The following is a 20,267-nucleotide window of genomic DNA, read 5'->3' as shown; positions in this document are numbered from 1 at the left end:
GCAAAGCTACAAAGCTCAGTGTAACATCCGTATCCACACCAAAGGTTAGGTCAATACCTGATTCTATCCAAATGGTTCCCCAAGAAATAGCATTAACCCCAAAAACCCCTACACTGACTGCACCCACGTCTGGCTCAGCAAATTCTTTGCATTGTACGTCCAATGAACCGTTGTCTGCTGTCTCCCACGAAAGTATTGAATACCTATTTAGGTCATTCACACTACCTATATTAGAGAGGTTGAAGAGGGTAGAGGAACGGCTAGGGGATTTGGAATTGGCTATTAGCAACAAAGCCAGGTTATCTAAAGATAATGTGAAACCAGCCCTACCCCCTGCACCCACAGAGATACCTATTGCCCCTGTTGCCCAAAAGGGTCTAAACCCAACTAGTAAACCCATGAATCGAAACCAACATAGGGCAAATCCTCCTAAAACAGTCCATCATCCAGTGCCACTTGTTATTAGCGAAACCCCAAAGGGGGGAAAAAATGTTGCCACTGGGAATAAGTGGGAGGTAAGGGGGAGGGCAAGTCCAGCTAGAGCAGAGAACCACAGGGGCCGTCAAGTTGAATTACCCCCAGAAGCGGTACCATCTGTAGTTGTGCTCACGGGTGTTCCCACATCAGAGGAGGGCAGGAGGGAAGGGTTTACCCAGTTAAAAAACAAAACCATGCATTGGCTCAGCCAGAACAGACCGCTCCCTTTTAACATCGATGGTGAGATTATGCATGTTCGTCGAGTCTCCTGGCTGGGGAGCAGAAAGAAAGATATCAAGGGTGATTTAATAGTTATAAACTTTAGAGATCCTGGAGTGGTCAGATATATCCTAAATTGGATCCCAGGGAACGGTGGTAATTCCATCGTTCCCTGTGAACTGACCTATTTCTACCCAAGATCCCTGATGGCACCTATAATGTCCAATCCTATGATTGCTAAAAATGTATTTGGGTGGGACACTGTACCTTACAGGGGACATAGTAATGGTATTAGGAATATGGACCATCTGCAAGAAAACAGGAGAATGGATCACTTAGTGCCATTCACTCCGCTGGAAGTCGCTAACAGATTCGAATCCATTTCAGGTCTTGATGACTGCGAATGACGGACGGGGTTCTCTATCAACATGTCACAGACTGGTGAGAATAAAGATATAAAAGCTAATTTAAACTCCCAAGAACAACCTTTGGTACCTGTACAAATTATACGTACACAGGAATCTTACAAGGAGATAGTCCCTCAGCTTCAAACACAAGCATCAGGGGAAGAAATATCATTATCCTCACATTTGGTTAACACTCCGGAGATAACTCCCAGTGTTCCATCGGAGTTGGCTTCTTTAACATCTACTAATTTAACATGGTTAACTAACTCTGAAACTCCGGGTAGTATAATTTCATGGAATACAGCGGGCCTCGCCTCAAAAATTAATGACGCGGCCTGGCAATCAATAACTATGACCCACTCCATCATAGCCCTTCAGGAAACATGGGCTATTGAGCAATCCCATTTGTTAGGATATAAAACCTTTTTTACTTCGGCAGTCCCTAGCAAAAGGGGTAGACATAAGGGAGGGCTGTCTATATATTCGTCGATTCACACTGGCCCCACTGTCCTTAAGAGCTTTTTGGATAGTGTTTATTATCAAATATTAGTGGTAACATGGGGCCTTTTAAAACATTTGGCTATTGTTCATTTCTATAATAATATCCCCATGGCACACCTGGAAACCGTCATTAAGGAATTGTCAGGCACCCTTAAGAACATCGATGATAGTTGTCCGGGGGACATGGCTCTTTTGTGGGTAGGGGATTTCAATTGCCCATTATGTCCAATGAGCTTACATGGAGTGTGTGGTTAGGAAGATGAAAATCAGGGGGCGTCTAGCCATTTTGCCCACACAAAACTAGGGGATATGCTTAATAATTTACTAGCAGATCATTCCCTGGCATTTATTAATGAGGCTTGCTCCCTGCCTGAATTATTCACCCCCACTTTCAACGCAAGAGGGGTAAAAACAATCATTGATTTTACTTTACTTTCGTCCCGTTATGTTCCACTGGTCACTAATTGGGAGACACTCACCAGTGGTATAAGTGATCATTATCCCATCTTCGTTACCTTTAAATTAAACCGGGAAGTGCAATCCCATAATACTCACTGTAACTATGACCTTAATCCAATCCTTGGTCACCAAAATGGATTCTGCATTAAATGGGAGAAGGTAATTCCAGCTACTTTTCTAAAAAACTTAGTAATTAGCTCCTTAAAAGAAATTAATACGTGCCTGACCCTAGAAGAGGATGAAGAGCTCGTCTTGGATTCCTTTAAAAAAATCTGCTCTTCAATCAAACAGCTTTTGACCAGAAACCCGTGCAATGTAGTTAAGAGAACCCCCGGGTGGTTTGACCCAAATTGCACTACGGCACTGAGGGAACTTAAACAAGCTTTGCACATTACCCCAATAGATAGACTACAGGTACAAATGGCAAGGCGAAACTATCGTGTCGCCCTGGCTAGAAGGAAGAAAGATATAAAATCTGAAGCTTGGGCAACGCTTCACGCAGCCTCCGTACAAAAGGACACTGTAGCCTTTTGGAAGGCTGTGAATGCTCCATTCTATCAAGATGACCAGGGCCCACGTATAGACACTGCTATTACGGCTCAGGAGTGGGTGCTTCACTTCCAAGCCCTTTATGGCATGTCAGCTTCACCAGCGGCCCCCCCCCAATCATCAACAGTCGCTGAGGGAGCAGACCCTCCGTTCCGTTTAGATATTCAGTTTGAACTGGAAGAGGTCTATAAGGCTCTAAGGGAAAGCTCAGCTTCTAAGGCACCAGGACCCGATTGTGTCCCTATTGATGTGTTTAAAATGCTCCCGGACCTGTGGGCCCCTTTACTCACTAGAGTCTTAAATTGTTTAAACAAAAGAGGTTTTATTTCGACATGGCAGGAGGCAATCTTGGTCCCGATCTAGAAAAAGAGGGACAGGAATGATCCTGCCTGCTATCGGCCCATTTCATTGTTAGATGGTTTTATGAAGATGGCAGGTAGGGTCATTCTCGCTCGTATTCAGGATTGGCTGGAAGGACAGGAAGTGTTATCGCCCTTCCAGTATGGATTTAGGGGAGGACGGGGGACAATTGAGCAAGGGTTAAATCTTTCCCTGATTGTCTCCAAATACATACATGCAAAAAAAAAAAACTATACGTGACATTTGTAGACCTTAGCTCTGCTTTTGATTGCGTCCTGCATGACAACCTCTGGCAAACTCTAAGGGACATTGGATTGGATAGCCAAATAATTGTCTACATTAGAGAACTCTACGCTGGGGCAGGTGCACGCGCAAGATACGACAGGAGGGGGGAATGCACAAAGCCTTTTAAGATCAGTAGAGGGGTAAGGCAGGGGTGCATATTAGCCCCTTTGCTGTTTAACCTCTATATTAACGGGGTGGGTTCTTGCTTAGCACAACAGTATCATGATTATCCTGTAATTAAAGGCAAACCCATCCCCATCCTCCTGTATGCCGACGATGCGGCTATCCTCTCGCAGACAATGGTGGGCCTCCAAAAAGCAGTACAGTGCTTCTCAAATTTTATGAAGGTCAGGGGCCTACGTGTAAATGTCTCTAAGACATTTACCATGTCATGTGGTCCAAACAAACAAAGAACACCATGCCCAATTATCTTAGATGATAGGCGGGTGGAGCTAGCCGATATTTTTTGCTATATAGGCGTGCACTTTGATAGGCGGGGCACGTGGAAGTCCGCTGTGAACGCAAGGGCCATAGCATTCAATAGAGCAACTGGTGCTCTTGTGAATTTTGCAAAAAAAATAGGGACTAGGCCAGTCAGGGAGCTCCTCCAAATATTCAAATCTAAATGTGTGGCCACTGGTACTTATGGGGCGGGTATTTGGGGTTGGCAGCAAGTAGATGCAATACAGCGAATCGAGAACAGGTTTCTGCGATTCCTAACAGCCACACCAAAGAGTACCGCCATATATGTGCTACACGCTGAAGTTGCCCTCCTTCATATCACAGACATTATCAAATTAGCCCCTGTTTTACTTTGGCATAATGTCTGGTCTAACCCAGCTACAGAACTGAATAGATTCATCATAGAGGACTGTTTAGCCTGTGATGGGGCAAAAAACATTAAATGGTTCAGGTACATCAAGAATTTTTTCAGTGAGATTGGTCATCCAGAATATTTCTCCAATCCGGCCTCACTGGAACAGCTCTCGTGATCCACGCTGAAAAAGACCCTTTTAGAACATTTGGAATTACAAAGATGGAAGGGTGAAAGGACTAAAATAACTGGCATGAGCCACGATGAGGTGACTTCCCAAATGGGCATTCAGTTGTATCTTGTATTAGACCAACCCCTGCATCACCGTAGGGTCCTGACGTACTTCCGCCTGGAAACTTTTTATAGACTTGTAACATTCCCGATATGTAACGATTGGGCGAGAGAAAAAAGACGCTGTCCTTGTGATGATAAATCATATCAATCAAATATTCATTGCATTCTTTTTTGGACTTTATACAGCCACCCCAGGCGACAAATTTTGAAACCTCTTCTATTAGCCTGGGGTTTAAGAAAAGCCAGAGATGCTTACAATAGATTAAGGACTTTAGACGATTGCCTTACTATTAGCACAGTGAGCTCCTATTTTAACACAATCTTAAGAGTGAGAAGGACCATAACTATGGAATAGCAATAGCCAATTTATTATAAATAATTAATATGTATGTGACTCGATTGTATTTTTTTATATTTCTCTTTTAACCTTTTTATCGTGTTGTTTTAAGCTTGACTGAAAAAGATGGAATTTTAATTGTGATTTTATCTGCATACTTTTATGAATTGTAAATTCAATTCGAATAAAGCTTTGAACTGAAAACAGATCATTTCTGGAATTCAAGAGGAACCTTTGCCAAGAAGAACAGCTGGAGAAACTGAGGAGGAATACTACTCCTTTCCTGTGTGCTGTCTGGGGTGGCCTGCAGTGGCTGTTTCTGCCAAGGAAAGAACAAGGACTTTGCTCTGTGCTGTGTCCCCTGCTTGAGGAAGCTCTCCAAGTGCTTGAAGTAGAGCTTGCCTCCTGTTCTGATGTCTCAGGAACACACATACTTTCCCCCCAGCTCCCCTGAACTTCCTTGCTCGGAGTTTCTGACTTGTTAAGAGGTGCCTGTCGTTGTTCTTGGCCTCGGGAGGTCGTACCTGTTGTTGGGAGCTTGAAAGTGAAGCATCCGCACCTATTTCTGACATATCGCCACAGTGCATGAAATTCCACGCATCGTCATCGTGCTGCTGAAGAAACCAACACAGCGTTAGCCCGCGGCTCAAGAAATCGCTGCCCAAGTGCACCGATCTACGAAGGCAGAGATCGCCCCACCGATTCAGACGCAAGTCCTGCTGTGCGGCTGCGAGAACCAACGCTTTGTGGGACCGTTGCGCCACTGCATTGAGAACTGCTGCATCGCACCGGAGTGCCAAGTCTACAAGGACATCGGGCCGCAGTAAGAAACAACACATCACCTCCCCGCACAGTAAGAAACAAATGCATTACCTCCCCTTCAGTAAGGAACTGACGCATCACCTTCCTTGCGTGGCAGTAAGGAACCGATGCATCATCTCCCCTGGAGTAAGGCACCGATGAATAACCTTCTCTGCACGTAAGGATCCGACGCATCACCTTCCCTGCTGCTGTTCTTGCTTTTGATTTTGGCGCATCCAAGGTACTTTGTATTGAAAGTGTTGCATCTGCAATTTGCTTTGAACAGAACTGTTTCTACCTTTTGAAAGTCATACTGTCTTGTGGATTTTTGTCATTTTGGTTTTGTTTGGTTAATATAAAGATTACTTATTTTTATTAACTTGTGTGGTGTCCATCTGTAGTGTTTTCACTGCATTACTGTATGTGTTCACAAATGCTTTACACACTACCTCTGAGATAAGCCTGTCTGCTTGTGGCAAGCTACCAAGGGGGTGAGCAAGGGTTATTTTAGAAATGTATCCCCTTACCTTGACAAGGGAGAAGGATCCCGAAGTGGACAAAGGTACCTACCTCTGCCAACTAGCGACCCCATTTCTAACAGTGTTGCACCCAGATATAATTATATCTAGGATCACATACAGGTAATGCCACTAAAAGGTGACAAATGTCCTTATGCCCAAGGACGCAACTAAGGTCATTAGGATGTCTTCCTGTGCACTAGCTGTGAGATGGAACAGTCACAGTTAGTTACAGGAAGTGCTGCAGCCCAGAACATAGTTACTCTGACCGATGTGGATGAACAAACAATCCTAGACATCAGGAGCCTGCGATGAGTGCAAGATTTATAATACAGATTCAATAATGAAAGGGGTTGATAAGAAGTCTTGTCTAGGGGATTACAGTCTAATTTAGGTATTACTAACACTAGCACTTCTTTACTGATCTACTTTGGTCAAATTACACAGACCTTTATGAGCGGTGGAATCAGAGTTCGCCAAACATGTAATAGAAATCCACGGGCAGACCATCAAAACCTGGAGTCCTGCCCTAGACATCACATTGATGGAATTTCAAATTTTCACCAGGATGGATAAGGATTGCAAAGCTTGCATTCCAGCCTACATCATGGTCGGCAAACCAGCTCAGCTACAAAAATTCAGTAGGTGGCTGATGTGTGAGTAGTGGGTTTAGAGTACATGCTAGAGTAATATTCTACCAAGATAGAGGTAATCACAGATTGTGTTTAAGATATTTTGCCATTTTCCCTCTCAGCACTGTCTACAGTAGTTTTTGAGAATCTGAATGAACAGGTGACGCCTGTCTGGTCTCCACTATATGTTGTTTAGTTATATAATTACGGATATGCAAATAATAATTCTAATGAGGTGATATATCAATCAATCACAAAATTCATAGAGCGCACTACTCACCCGCGAGGGTCCCAAGGCGTTTGGAAGGGGGGGGGGGTCTGCTACTGCTCGAAAAGCCAGGTCTTGAGGTGCTTCCTGAAGGCGAGATGGTCATGGGTCAGTTGTAGGTGGGTGGGGAGGATGTTCCATGTCTTGGCCGCTAGGTAGGTGAAGGATCTTCCTCCGGTGGTGGTTCTGAAGATCCGTGGAATGGTGGCGAGGGCGCGGCTGGCGGGTGGGTGTGTAGAACGAGAGGCGGTTGTTGAGGTATTCGGGACCCGTGTTGTGGAGAGCTTTGTGTGCGTGGGTGAGAAGGCTGAACGTGATCCTCTTGCTGACGGGGAGCCAGTGTAGGTCTGTCAGGTGGGCGGAGATGCGGCTGTGTCCGGGGATGTCCAGGACGAGTCGTGTGGATGCGTTTTGTATGCGCTGGAGTCTTTTCTGGAGTTTGGCAGTGGTCTCAGCATAGAAAGCGTTCCCGTAGTCCAGCCGGCTGGTGACGCGGGCCTGGGTGACCGACTTCCTGGTTCCAGTGGGGATCCAGCAGAAGATCTTTCGGAGCATGCGGAGGGTGTTGAAGCAGGAGGAGGCGACGGCGTTGACTTGCCTGGTCATCATGAGGGAGGAGTCGAGGATGAAACCCAGGTTGCGTGCGTGGTCCATGGGCTTGGGGGGGTGCCCAGAGCCGGGGGCCACCAGGAGTCGTCCCAGGCGGAGATGGATGGGCCGAGGATGAGGACTTCCGTCTTGTCTGAGTTCGGTTTCAACCGGCTGAGCTTCATCCATTCTGCGACGTCTTTCATTCCTTCCTGGAAGCTGGCCTTGGCGGTGGTGGGGTCGTTGGTGAGGGAGAGAATTAGTTGGGTATCGTCGGCGTAGGAGATGATGTTGAGGTTGTGCTTGCGTGTGATGCCCGGAGGGGGCTCATGTAGACATTGAAGAGGGTGGGGCTGAGGGAGGAGCCTTGGGGTACGCCACAGATGATCTTGGTGGCTGCTGCGCGGAAGGGCGGAAGACGGACTCTTTGGGTTCTGTCGGAGAGGAAGGAGGTAATCCATTCCAGGGCCTTTCCTTGGATTCCGGCGTGGTGGAGACGGGTTGTTAGGGTGCGGTGGCAGACCGTGTCGAAAGCAGCCGATAGGTCAAGGAGGATGAGGGCGGCGGTTTCCCCGTTGTCCAGCAGGGTCCTGATGTCGTCGGTGGCTGCGATGAGGGCGGTCTCGGTGCTGTGGTTTGCTCGGAATCCGGACTGTGATGGGTCGAGGGAGCCGTTCGTCTCGAGGAAGGCGGTCAGCTGCTTGTTGACTGTTTTATTGTGGTTTACATCTAATAACCAGAACTCTCCAGTTCAGTTCAGGTCAGTTGTCATCCTGTTTTCAAAGTCACACATTCTATTTTCCAAGTGGTTTGGAATCCTTGACCGAAAAATATTGGTCCCACTTACTGCCCTAAAACAGATTTCACTCATTACAGGTTAAAGACTACCCACTCCATACCAACATCCCCCACTGTACCCTTGTGTTCTCAAAAATAATTGTCTATAGCTTCTACAACTGTGCTCCCAAACATTGCATCCTGCAGGGCAGCAACTAGCAAATACCAAGACCACATGCAGATAATCAGTCTGCCCCAATTGTTAAACAGAAGTAGTGGAATGGGTTCCGCTAATGTTCTGCTCCATTGTTTGGCATTTAAAGCCAGACCTTTATTTTGACTTGCACAAAGGTGTATCTTGAAAATAAGTTATAAACCACATAGTAAAATAACATTCCTTTTCATGTAGGTATGTGCCATGCTACATACCATACAAGCACCAGTGTGTTATCCAGTCTCTAAAATCTGTCGCCAACTTAGCGCTAGTCATTCAAGTCAGTGGGCAAGATGATCTATAAATAGCATTATACTACACGGTTGAAATGTCCACCTAACAACATAATGTTCTGAAGGGGTTGTTCTGTCGAACTACTTACAAAGATCACTATGAAAACCTTTAGAGCATGTACAGAATTTAATAACAATGCATTACCATGTAAGGGGCTTATTATGAGTTTTTACACATCCTGCCAATGCGCTACATGCTCGATCACATCCAAAATGGACACTGTTGAGAACGAAATTGTCAATAAGTCATACAACTACCTGTTGTCATATACTCCTCAGCAAAACGATGCACCACATGGACCAGGCAAGTGGGGTGGGGTTACAAACTTATGTACACGCATACAGGAACCCTGTCTGGAATTGTGTATTATCAATCATCCAAAATACATCTGTTGGCTGCCCTCCTAGGTCATACCACTGGTACTGCAAGGGCACACTACACACTAATGGACATGTGTCAGCAAAATATACAGTGACAGTGATCTGTGCATTCATTTGTGTTCCACAAAACCACTTCAACAATATCACACCTATTAATCCCTTAACACACATTACTTTAGCCCTTTCTCATTCGTCTCCCATGTCACAGCAGATCTCCCCTTATAATGCAGATTACCATTTGTCAAGTGTTGCTAAATTGACATTGAACTGACTACAATACCATTAGGACTTGTAAATGTAACTAACCAAGATGCTATAGTGAATGTGATACACTCACACAATAGCATCTGTATGGATGTGTCAGTAAAGTCGCACACACCTTCTCAGCTACAACTCTGTAGTAGACTCTCACACATCACTCACAGGAAAAGGCAATGTCAGTCATTGGGAGTACATAAAATCATTGTGAGAACCATTTGAAGGGCACAAATGGAAACACTCTCTGCAGGATAGCTGTGCATTGATCAGGGGGAACCCTCAAAGGCTGGGCTCCTGGGGCACACAACAGTGTGTACATGCCTGGCAAACTCCATCTGCACTGGACCTGGAAACTGAAGTATAACATGGACAGCCAATCGCATAAACAAGTTCAATGCATGTTTAGGCAATGGGTAAGTGCAACTTAGGAAGAAAACACAGCCCTTACAAGATGTGGCACACATCTAAATGAAGTAGCTGTAAGGTACACAATGCAAAATGGACACATGGCCATGCAGAACTACACAAAGGGATGACAAGGTTGACACTATCCATGTGTCAATACACAAATATCTAACAAAAACACACCTAACACATACCCAAAGTACATCATAGGAAAAAGGGCAAGCTAAATGACGATGATAGTGGTCAGACCAAGATGAAATACTTACCACCAAACATGTCAGCCAATGCAATGTGTGCCCCATCTGTATGTCAATCCACATAGACCTACATCCAACATATACCATTGTCCTGTCTGACACCAGCACTTGCTCCAAGGGCACATTATACAAACCATTTCAACTGGATCAAAATAAGGGATGAAACACACACAACTGTACTGTTGTATTTCTATCTAGGACCCTAATTCGATATTCCCGATTTATGCCCTTATATGGCTATACCAAACGATATCCTTATAAAGGCATAAGAATCATATCCATATTTAGTAATAGCCCATGCAGTTCAAATTAAGCATGGGCGTAAAATCCGTTCCGCTCGCGGAATTTGCGGATTTTCGGTAAATTCGTGATCCGCGAACTCTCGCAAATTTGCCGAAAATTCGTAAATTCGCACGCAGCGGATTTTTTTGCTTGGTCGCGCTTGACAAATACAATATTGCGGTGCCCGTTGTTCACTTACCGTCATTCAGCGTTTGAAGACTTGTTTTTCTCCATGTTTGCGTGTGCTGCGCCATTTTGGATCTTGCTGCGTGATCCCGCGGGAGTTTGTCTACCGCAATTACGTCATCGCGCCCGCCACCTTGCACAGCGAGAGTTTGTCAACGCGAGTACGTCATAAAGGCTCGTGATCACGCATCGCGGGAGTAAACAATTGCGAACACGTAGATGCGGCGGGCAGCAACAATCTCGCACTCGCGAAATTGCAAAATTTGCAATTCTGCACAAGAAATCCACCAGCAAGCAGCATAAACCTTCTGAAAATGATGATTTTTTATCAGAATAACTCCTAAGGTTGACATTTGCCTGCATTTTTTTTTGCAAGGAGTCCATTTTGGGGGGGGGGGGGAGGAAGGATTTGCCCCACAGTCTCCAACTTCCTGTTCCTGTCCAGCAGGCTCCTCCCAGTGCTTTCTTCATGTGCTGGTCACTTTCATTTGGATCGTGACCTGGAAGGATTACTTTTTGTGGATGCTGCAACTTTTTCAGAACATTAAATAAAATATATTGTGGGTAGCCACAGTATCCAGTAGGACCAGGGTTAGTTATGGGTGCATGATCCAACTGTTTTGTTGAATGTAAACATCATTGAGGGCATGGATGGCATGGGATTGTGCTGATTTTTGTGTGTTTTTCGATTTTTGGGGCTGCTGTTGAGGCCTTTTGCCCAGGGGTAGTGAGTGGTGCATGGACTGAGTCTGTCTGTGGGGTCTCGTTAATGTAAACATCATGGAGGGCATGGATGGCATTGGATTGTGGTGATTTTTGTGTGTTTTTCGTTTTTTTGGGGTGTACTGTTGATGGGGACTGGCCATGTGGGTGGGGGCCATTTTGAGTGCTGGTACAGGCAGGCCCTGGCCATGTGCTTAGGGTGCAAGGGGCCATTTTGAATGCAGGCAGTGTTGTCAGGCCTGCACCCATTTTGCCTAGCTTCCATCCATTATGCCCAGGGGTAGTGAGTGTTGCATGGGCCTAGTCTTTCTGTGGGGTGTCTTCTTGAATTTAAACATCATTGAGGGCATGGATGGCATGGGATTGTGCTGATTTTTGTGTGTTTTTCGATTTTTGGGGCTGCTGTTGAGGCCTTTTGCCCAGGGGTAGTGAGTGGTGCATGGACTGAGTCTGTCTGTGGGGTCTCTTTAATGTAAGCATCATGGAGGGCATGGATGGCATTGGATTGTGGTGATTTTTGTGTGTTTTTTTTGGGTGTACTGTTGATGGGGACTGGCCATGTGGGTGGGGGCCATTTTGAGTGCTGGTACAGGCAGGCCCTGGCCATGTGCTTGGGGTGCAAGGGGCCATTTTGAATGCAGGCAGTGTTGTCAGGCCTGCACCCATTTTGCCTAGCTTCCATCCATTATGCCCAGGGGTAGTGAGTGGTGCATGGGCCTAGTCTTTCTGTGGGGTGTCTTCTTGAATTTAAACATCATTGAGGGCATGGATGGCATGGGATTGTGCTGATTTTTGTGTGTTTTTTTTACTTTTTGGGGTGTATAACTGATGTTCCTCTGTCTTCCATTGCTTTTAGGTGCACAAGAGAACCACCAGTGCCAGGAAGAAGTCCTGCAGCGGTGTGTGTGTGCAGCATAACGTCACGCGACGTCACGTGTGGCCACAGACAAGACAACTCTGCAACTCGTGCAACTGCGGCCTGCTGTTCTGACCTCTGAAGAAGATGGCCCCAAAAAAAGTTCCCCGTAGCTCCTCTAGCAAGAAAGTTGCCAGTAAGGAGCAGAAGAAGCAAGTGGCGCCACTTACCAAGGAGACTGGTGTGACGACCGCCACAATTTTTGGGAAAAAAATAAGTACGCCTGCAGCAGCAGCGGGGTCTGCTGGGGACCAAGCTGCCGGGAGCAGCACCCCCGCTCCATTGGGCTCAGTGCCACCACCACCACGCCAACTTAGGTCCAAGCCCTTGAGTGCTTTAGAGGCCGCCAGTATAGTTGTTCAATCACCATCGACCAGTGATGTTGGCTCATCGCAAGAAAGTAGCAGCAATGTCCCTCAATCAACACAGGGTGTTGTAACTCATCTGACGAGTGTTCAACAAACACAGCCGCAACAACAACTACCTGTGCAAGTAGTACAAGCCCAAGTACATGTGGAAGGAGAGGCAGCGCAAGGAGATGCGCAAGCAGAGGTGCATGGAGCGGCACAAGTGCCCACAATACTTGTTCCTCCCGAAGTAGGGGCACATCAGGAAATCGACATTCAAGCCGAGGTATCATTTGAGGAAGCCACTCCTCCTTATCATTCATTGTCTTCCACATCCCTAGGAAGGAAAAGATCAAGGATGGTGTCTACATCTTCTTCAAGCCCCCTTCCTTCTGATGATATGGATCCAAATTGGGAACCACCACTGCCGTCTGAGAGTGAGGCACACCAAGATCTGACAAAGGTAGCTAAGCGTAAAAGGAAGGTCCCCGAAAGTCTCAGAGTTATGGAGTGTGATGATGACGCTGAAGAAGAAGTGGCGTATACTCCTGCTGATGAAGACTCTCCAGACGACGACACAGTCATCATAGGCGTCACTCCAGCCTCAGCGGGCATGCAGCAAACAGACATTTTTACCCTATCCCGAAATGCTGCTGAGCGTGATGATGGCGACGCATATAGCCAAGTTCTGAGCTGGGATGGTGCAGTGAGCTAAAAAACGGTGATGGATCAAGCCCTGATCTTTGGACTGGGTAAGAGTGGTCTGCTTAATTCAGGCACTCTGTTCATCACCACCCCCTTTTCTGAATCAATTTGTCCACCATAAGCGTGGAAGGGTATACTCAGATGTGAGTCCCTTGCTCATTGCACCATCAGGATTCAAGCAAGCCGGGCCGACGACGCCTGAAATTGCAGAAACCGGTCCCCGGAAGCTTGTTTCCTTCCCAGTACAAGAATTGGCTTGGTAGTTTGGTTTGCCCTGTTCCCATCATGCACTGGGACAGGAACAGACTAATTTGCATATAGCCAAGTTCTGAGCTGGGATGGTGCAGTGAGCTAAAAAACGGTGATGGATCAAGCCCTGATCTTTGGACTGGGTAAGAATGGTCTGCTTAATTCAGGCACTCTGTTCATCACCACCCCCTTTTCTGAATCATTTTGTCCACCATAAGCGTGGAAGGGTATACTCAGATGTGAGTCCCTTGCTCATTGCACCATCAGGATTCAAGCAAGCCGGGCCGACGACGCCTGAAATGGCAGAAACCGGTCCCCGGAAGCTTGTTTCCTTCGCAGTACAAGAATTGGCTTGGTAGTTTGGTTTGCCCTGTTCCCATCATGCACTGGGACAGGAACAGACTAATTTGCATATAGCCAAGTTCTGAGCTAGGATGGTGCAGTGAGCTAAAAAACGGTGATGGATCAAGCCCTGATCTTTGGACTGGGTAAGAGTGGTCTGCTTAATTCAGGCACTCTGTTCATCACCACCCCCTTTTCTGAATCCTCCCGAAGTAGGGGCACATCAGGAAATCGACATTGAAGCCGAGGTATCATTTGAGGAAGCCACTTCTCCTTATCATTCATTGTCTTCCACATCCCTAGGAAGGAAAAGATCAAGGATGGTGTCTACATCTTCTTCAAGCCCCCTTCCTTCTGATGATATGGATCCAAATTGGGAACCACCACTGCCGTCTGAGAGTGAGGCACACCAAGATCTGACAAAGGTAGCTAAGCGTAAAAGGAAGGTCCCCGAAAGTCTCAGAGTTATGGAGTGTGATGATAACGCTGAAGAAGAAGTGGCGTATACTCCTGCTGATGAAGACTCTCCAGACGACGACACAGTCATCATAGGCGTCACTCCAGCCTCAGCGGGCATGCAGCAAACAGACATTTTTACCCTATCCCGAAATGCTGCTGAGCGTGATGATGGCGACGTGACAACGGGACCACCACAAATGCAGGTAACTAGTACACCACCACCTACGGCTTCCATATTTTCTCGCCAGAAGGGACCTCCATCCACCTCCACCTCAATTAGTGGTGATGCAAGTGCACAACGTAGTAAAGTTCGGCAACACACATCCTCCACTTCATCTGCCATTAGCAGCATGAGCAGCAGTATCGCCTCCTCCGCCCCCCACAGACATTTGAAGTCCGCAGTTTGGTACTTCTTTAGTGTTTGCCCAAAAAGGGAAAACATAGCCATTTGTAGCATTTGTAAGCTTGCAGTTAGTCGTGGTAAGCTTGGTACCAACTATGGTACCGGAGGCCAGAGAGGTCATCTTAAGAGACAGCACACTGTCCAATGGCTTGCGCACCTAAAGGAGATCAAGGAAGCCCGAATTGGAAGTCAACAAACTGTATCCGTTGATGTTTTCTCTGATGATGACGAGGAGGAAGAAGCGTCAAACATTTCTTCACCTACACCCAGTACCCCTGTCAGCAGCACACACCATGTGCGCCACACTAAGAGTATGGGAGAGAGTGAGACACCAATGCGAAAAAGTTCATCATCACCGAGCGTAACTGGGTCGAAGAAGTCATCATCTTCCCGTAAAAAAAAGGTCCAGCCCACCATTAGAAGCATGTTGTTTTCAGATGCGCCATTTGAACGCAACCACCCAATGGTGCGTCTGTATAACACTAAGCTGGCTAAAATGCTAGCGCTGGACCTTCTCCCTTTTTCTTTTGAGGAAGGGGTTGGTTTTCTTGAATTAGTGGCAACGCTCTGCCCTAAATGGAAGGTTCCTAGCCGGTTCTATTTTGCCAGAGTTGCGGTTCCAGCACTACATGCAGATGTGCTGGAGGCCATTGGGGCAGCTTTGAAGAAGAGTGCTGTTCACGCTATACATCTGACAACAGACGTGTGGACCAGTGGTGCAGGCACTGGTTACATGTGCATCACTGGCCACTGGGTCTCTTTTTCAGGAGTTACAGCAAAGCTAAGGGCAGGTGTTGACACGGACAACGTTTTTGAAGCTGCTCGGAAACATGCAACACTAGCCATGTTTGGCATGGAGTCAAGTCACACAGCAGAAAACATTTTGCAGGAGTTTAACACAAAGGTCTTTCAATGGCTGTCCCCCAAAAAACGCATGATTGGTTATGTTTTTACGGATAATGGTGCCAATGTAGTTAATACAAAATAGAAAAACGCCAATGCTGCCAAAATCAATTCACCATAAATTCAACATCTCACAGTTGAACAAAACATAAAGTGAGGGGATCTGAGTATCTTGAATAAATCTTTACTTTTATTTCCTTTTTACTTCATTTACTAATCCCCAGCATGAATACATCTATCATACATTGAGCATTGGTGTAGACCTCGGCTGAGCTGTATGTTTTAATGTCATTTAGGTTGTCCCGCGCCGTGGGCTTGAGGACTTCTACAAATTTATTTGTTGCAGAAAATTAGAGGTAAGAAGCGGAGAGATGGTTGTTGAGCCACATAGTAAAACTCTGATATGGTATAGAATATACATCTAACGCAGGTCTCCCACCTTTTTTCACTTCACAGTGTGTGGTCCTGATGAGAACTCGATACTAAGAGGAGTTTGAAACGCGTAAACCTTGTGTTTTTACATGCTATAAGAACATCAATTAACAAATGAGCTTGGTGTTAAATATATAAATAGATGTGAATTATAATCTATGGCATTATACATGAAACAATGAACTTTAAACAATTGTAAATAAGAATGGTGTTATGTTGAGTGTATATGAGAGTGTTTGACTGTGATTCACAAGTGAGTGTAGGTATGAGTGTTGGAAGGGAGTGCTTTAATGTACAGAATCTTTTTCATATATTGTATGTTATATGTTTTTTGAATTATAAAACTTGTTCAAAAATGATCAAAAAATCTAAATGAAGTAAAAAGGAAATAAAAGTAAAGATTTATTCAAGATAGTCAGATCCCCTCACTTTATGTTTTGTTCAACTGTGAGATGATGAATTTATGGTGAATTGATTTTGGCAGCATTGGCGTTTTTCTATTTTGTATTACATAAGGCTGTGGCTTGGCCTTGCTGCTTGGGAGCCCATACCCAGTGGTGTTTATTTGCATTTATAGCAGGCGATGGCCTGTGTGGTAGCCCTTAGTGGATACTTTTTGATACTTAGTGTTGTTGAATTTGTGTGATCCTCAAGCGAGGAGTAGGAATTCGGTCCTGCGTCGGTGCGAGTTGTTTGTGTGAAAAAAGTTAAATTGTTCATATAGAGTTAGTACACATAATATGTCAGAAAACGAGACCTTTGCATACAGCGAAGACCATATCAAGAGGTTACTAGCGGCTCCACCGCTGTTCGCATCAGCCTCACTAAGCATAACTGCACAAAATCAAAACGAAACAGACAAATTACTTAGACTCAAGAAAAAACAGATCCGGACGGATTTACATGGGCATTTCCTGCTCCAACATCTACGGGCAGGTACAATTCCAGGAGGATTGCAAATAAAAAATATACCTGTGATTTTTACAGAGGACCCAATACATAAGAAGGGCTATAGTTATATTGAAACCAAGTGCAGTAGGGACTTGATGGTCCTAACAATAGAAACTGCACAAAGACTTTCAAAAATCCAACTAGAAGAATTTGAAACCCTGATATCAAGTATTTCAACAAATCAACAAATAACGGACGCTAAAACATTGCTAGAAAAGTTAGAGAAAGAAATCTGTGAGTTCAAAGACTACACCATAAATCAAAAAACTAATCAGTTGGAGAAGGACCAAAAAAACTTCAACTTAGAAAAGGTCTACCCGTATCTTCAATCGGATTTTTACTCCCGTCCTGAATCACGAAAATACCTACAGGACTACCAAGGAAGATCGGTGAATAAATTCATCACTTTCTCTGACACTTCCTCATCGGGAAGTAGTAGTGAGGGAGAAAACACAGACCCTCGTGGCAACAACAGTCGAAGGGGCTCATTCCGACAGAACCAACAAGGGTCTCACAGTAATTTTTTAGGGAAAGGAAAGTCAAAACCCAGGGGCAAAGTGAGATACAATCAACCGTGGGAGATGTCAACTCGACGTCAAAATTACAAAAACTAACACCCTCTCTAATATTTAATCTCTCAAATAGAATCCTCACAGAAGAAGAAGAAAGCGTCCTTCAAAAAGGACTCTCATTTGTTCCAACTAAAAGAACTGATTTTGTGAAACTCAAAACAGAAACAATTGAGTTCTTTAGGAAAATTAGGTTGAAAACTTTTTTCTTGGAAAATCCTACAGATCAAGGGATGGAAACAACTGGCCTTAGGAATAAATCCACATTTTGCCCTCCTAACTATAAAATACCCAAAGAAGTGATAACCTTTCGAAAGAAGGATACTGTCCGCAATTTCCGAAATGGAAAAGAAGAAAAAATGGCTCAAACACAACATTACAAAATCTGAATCCTGGCACTAACCACCCTGAAGAATGATACATCAGTAATCATCAAGCAAGCTGATAAAGGGGGTTCCATTGTGGTTTGAGACTGTCAGTTATACACAGAGGAGGTAAAAAAACAACTAAGCGATGGAAATTGCTATCGGAAGATCAATAAGGACCCTACATTAGACCTAAAAAATGAATTACACTCAATTATAGATGAATCATCTCAACAAGGCTTCCTTGGCAAAAAGGAAACAGAATATTTAAAGATCAAATATCCAAGAATTCCTTTATTTTACGTCTTGCCAAAGATACATAAAAATGAAAAAACTCCCCCTGGACGTCCCATCGTTTCAGGATGTGACTCATTAATGGAGCCAATATCCAAATTTGTTGATTTTTTCCTGAAGCCGTTCTTGCCCAACGTGAAATCATACATCAGAGACACGATGGATTTCATCAACAAATTGAGTGAAATAAAATTTGACAAAAACAATCATTGGATGGTAACGATGGATATAACATCTTTATATACCCAAATTCCACAAGATGAGGGCCTGGAGATCTTGAGACAAATACTGAATACAAGAGATAGACCACAAAAGATACCAACTGACTTCATTATCCGACTTGCAGAGTTTGCTTTGAAACGCAACTATTTCAACTTTGATGGAGATTTCTATTTTCAAGTAGGGGGCGTAGCCATGGGCTGTCCTTTCGCCCCTGAACTAGCAATATTGTATATGTCCACCTATGAGGAAAAATTCATTTATAAAAATAATCCTTTCAGCCAATGGATAAAAAACTGGAATCGTTTCATTGACGATGTCTTTTTCGTATGGATGGGACCAGAAGAAGAACTAATTAATTTCCATAGTTGGTTGAATAACAGAACTCAGGAAAATAAATTTAGCCTCAATCATTCAAAGAGCAAAATGCCTTTTCTTGATGTCGAGATTTACCCATCTGAAAATGGGGGGTTAATCACCACCCTATACAAAAAGGACACTGATCGCAATAGATCGCTACATTTCTCCAGCAATCACCCACGTAGTTTAAAGGAAAATCTTCCGTACGGACAATTTTTACACATTCGTAGAAACTGCCAACAAAAGAACGAATTTATGAAGCATTCAGAGAAATTGACAGCCAATTTGATCGAACGTGGATACCCGAAAAAACTACTCAAAAGATGCATGAAAAGAGCGTGGTGGACGCCACGAGAATGCCTTTTGGAGAAGAAGACTAAACAAAAAACGGACCGAATGGTACTGGTCAGCACATACTGCCCAAATTGGAATATGCTAAAAAAAGCAATTAAAAGTAACTGGCATCTGATTAAAAATCTGAATGAGGAATTTTTGAAAGCTCCCTTATTTGCTTTTCGGAAAGAAGCCAGCATAGCAAATAAACTTATAAGAGCATCCATGCCGGTTAAGGAACAAGTCACCTTGAGAACTATGATTGGTCTGCCACCGATCCAAGGCCATCGAAAGTGCGGCAGCTGTAATTGTTGTGCAACTACAGAAGAAGGTATTATCTTCAAACATAAGGCAACCTCGTGGAGACACGAAACATTCACTAATTGCAAATCACGCTATGTCATCTATGGTATAACATGTCCGTGTGACTTATTGTATGTTGGGAAAACCAATCAGGAGATTAAAACTTGAATCCAACAACATAAATCAAGAATAAAACGGAAGGTACCAAATGCACCATTGGTACAGCATTGGCAATTAAAGAACCATACAGAAGCTGATCTACGATGGACTGTGATAGCAAAGGTCGAGCAAGATAAGAGAGGAGGAGATCTGGAGGCGAAGCTATCACGTTATGAGGCAATGATGATTGTCAAATTTAATTCCGCAACTGAAGGATTAAATGAAATTTCCGAAATGTATAAATTATCTTAGAGATGGACATACGCTAAATATTGGAAACTTCAAGGATGGTTAAACAGATGATTTCGGGACAAACAACAATGCTCAATGCCATTCATGAAGAAAAGCGTACTCATCATACTTAACATGTCAGCTGTGATAAACAAACCAACCTGTTTCAAGATGGCGCCGCCGCTACCGATATTGCATATGAAAGTATTAATCTAACGTGGACTATTTTTCACATCAAATACTCAAACAATATTGGATTTATGGGTCCGTATTAACCAGTTGAAAATCGGATGCACCTTAAGTTACATTGCACATTCCAAGATGGCGCGACCCGGAAGTTGATAATATATTGTAACCGGGCGTGCATCACACTGAACAAGTGATCGCGACTGAGTTGACCCCCAGAAGCCGGCGTTCCCTGATGGCAGTCCAAAACTAAGGT

This window comes from Lissotriton helveticus, chromosome 2_1 (assembly GCF_964261635.1).
Source record: "Lissotriton helveticus chromosome 2_1, aLisHel1.1, whole genome shotgun sequence".
NCBI lineage: Eukaryota > Metazoa > Chordata > Amphibia > Caudata > Salamandridae > Lissotriton > Lissotriton helveticus.
This window is presented reverse-complemented; position numbering follows the sequence as displayed.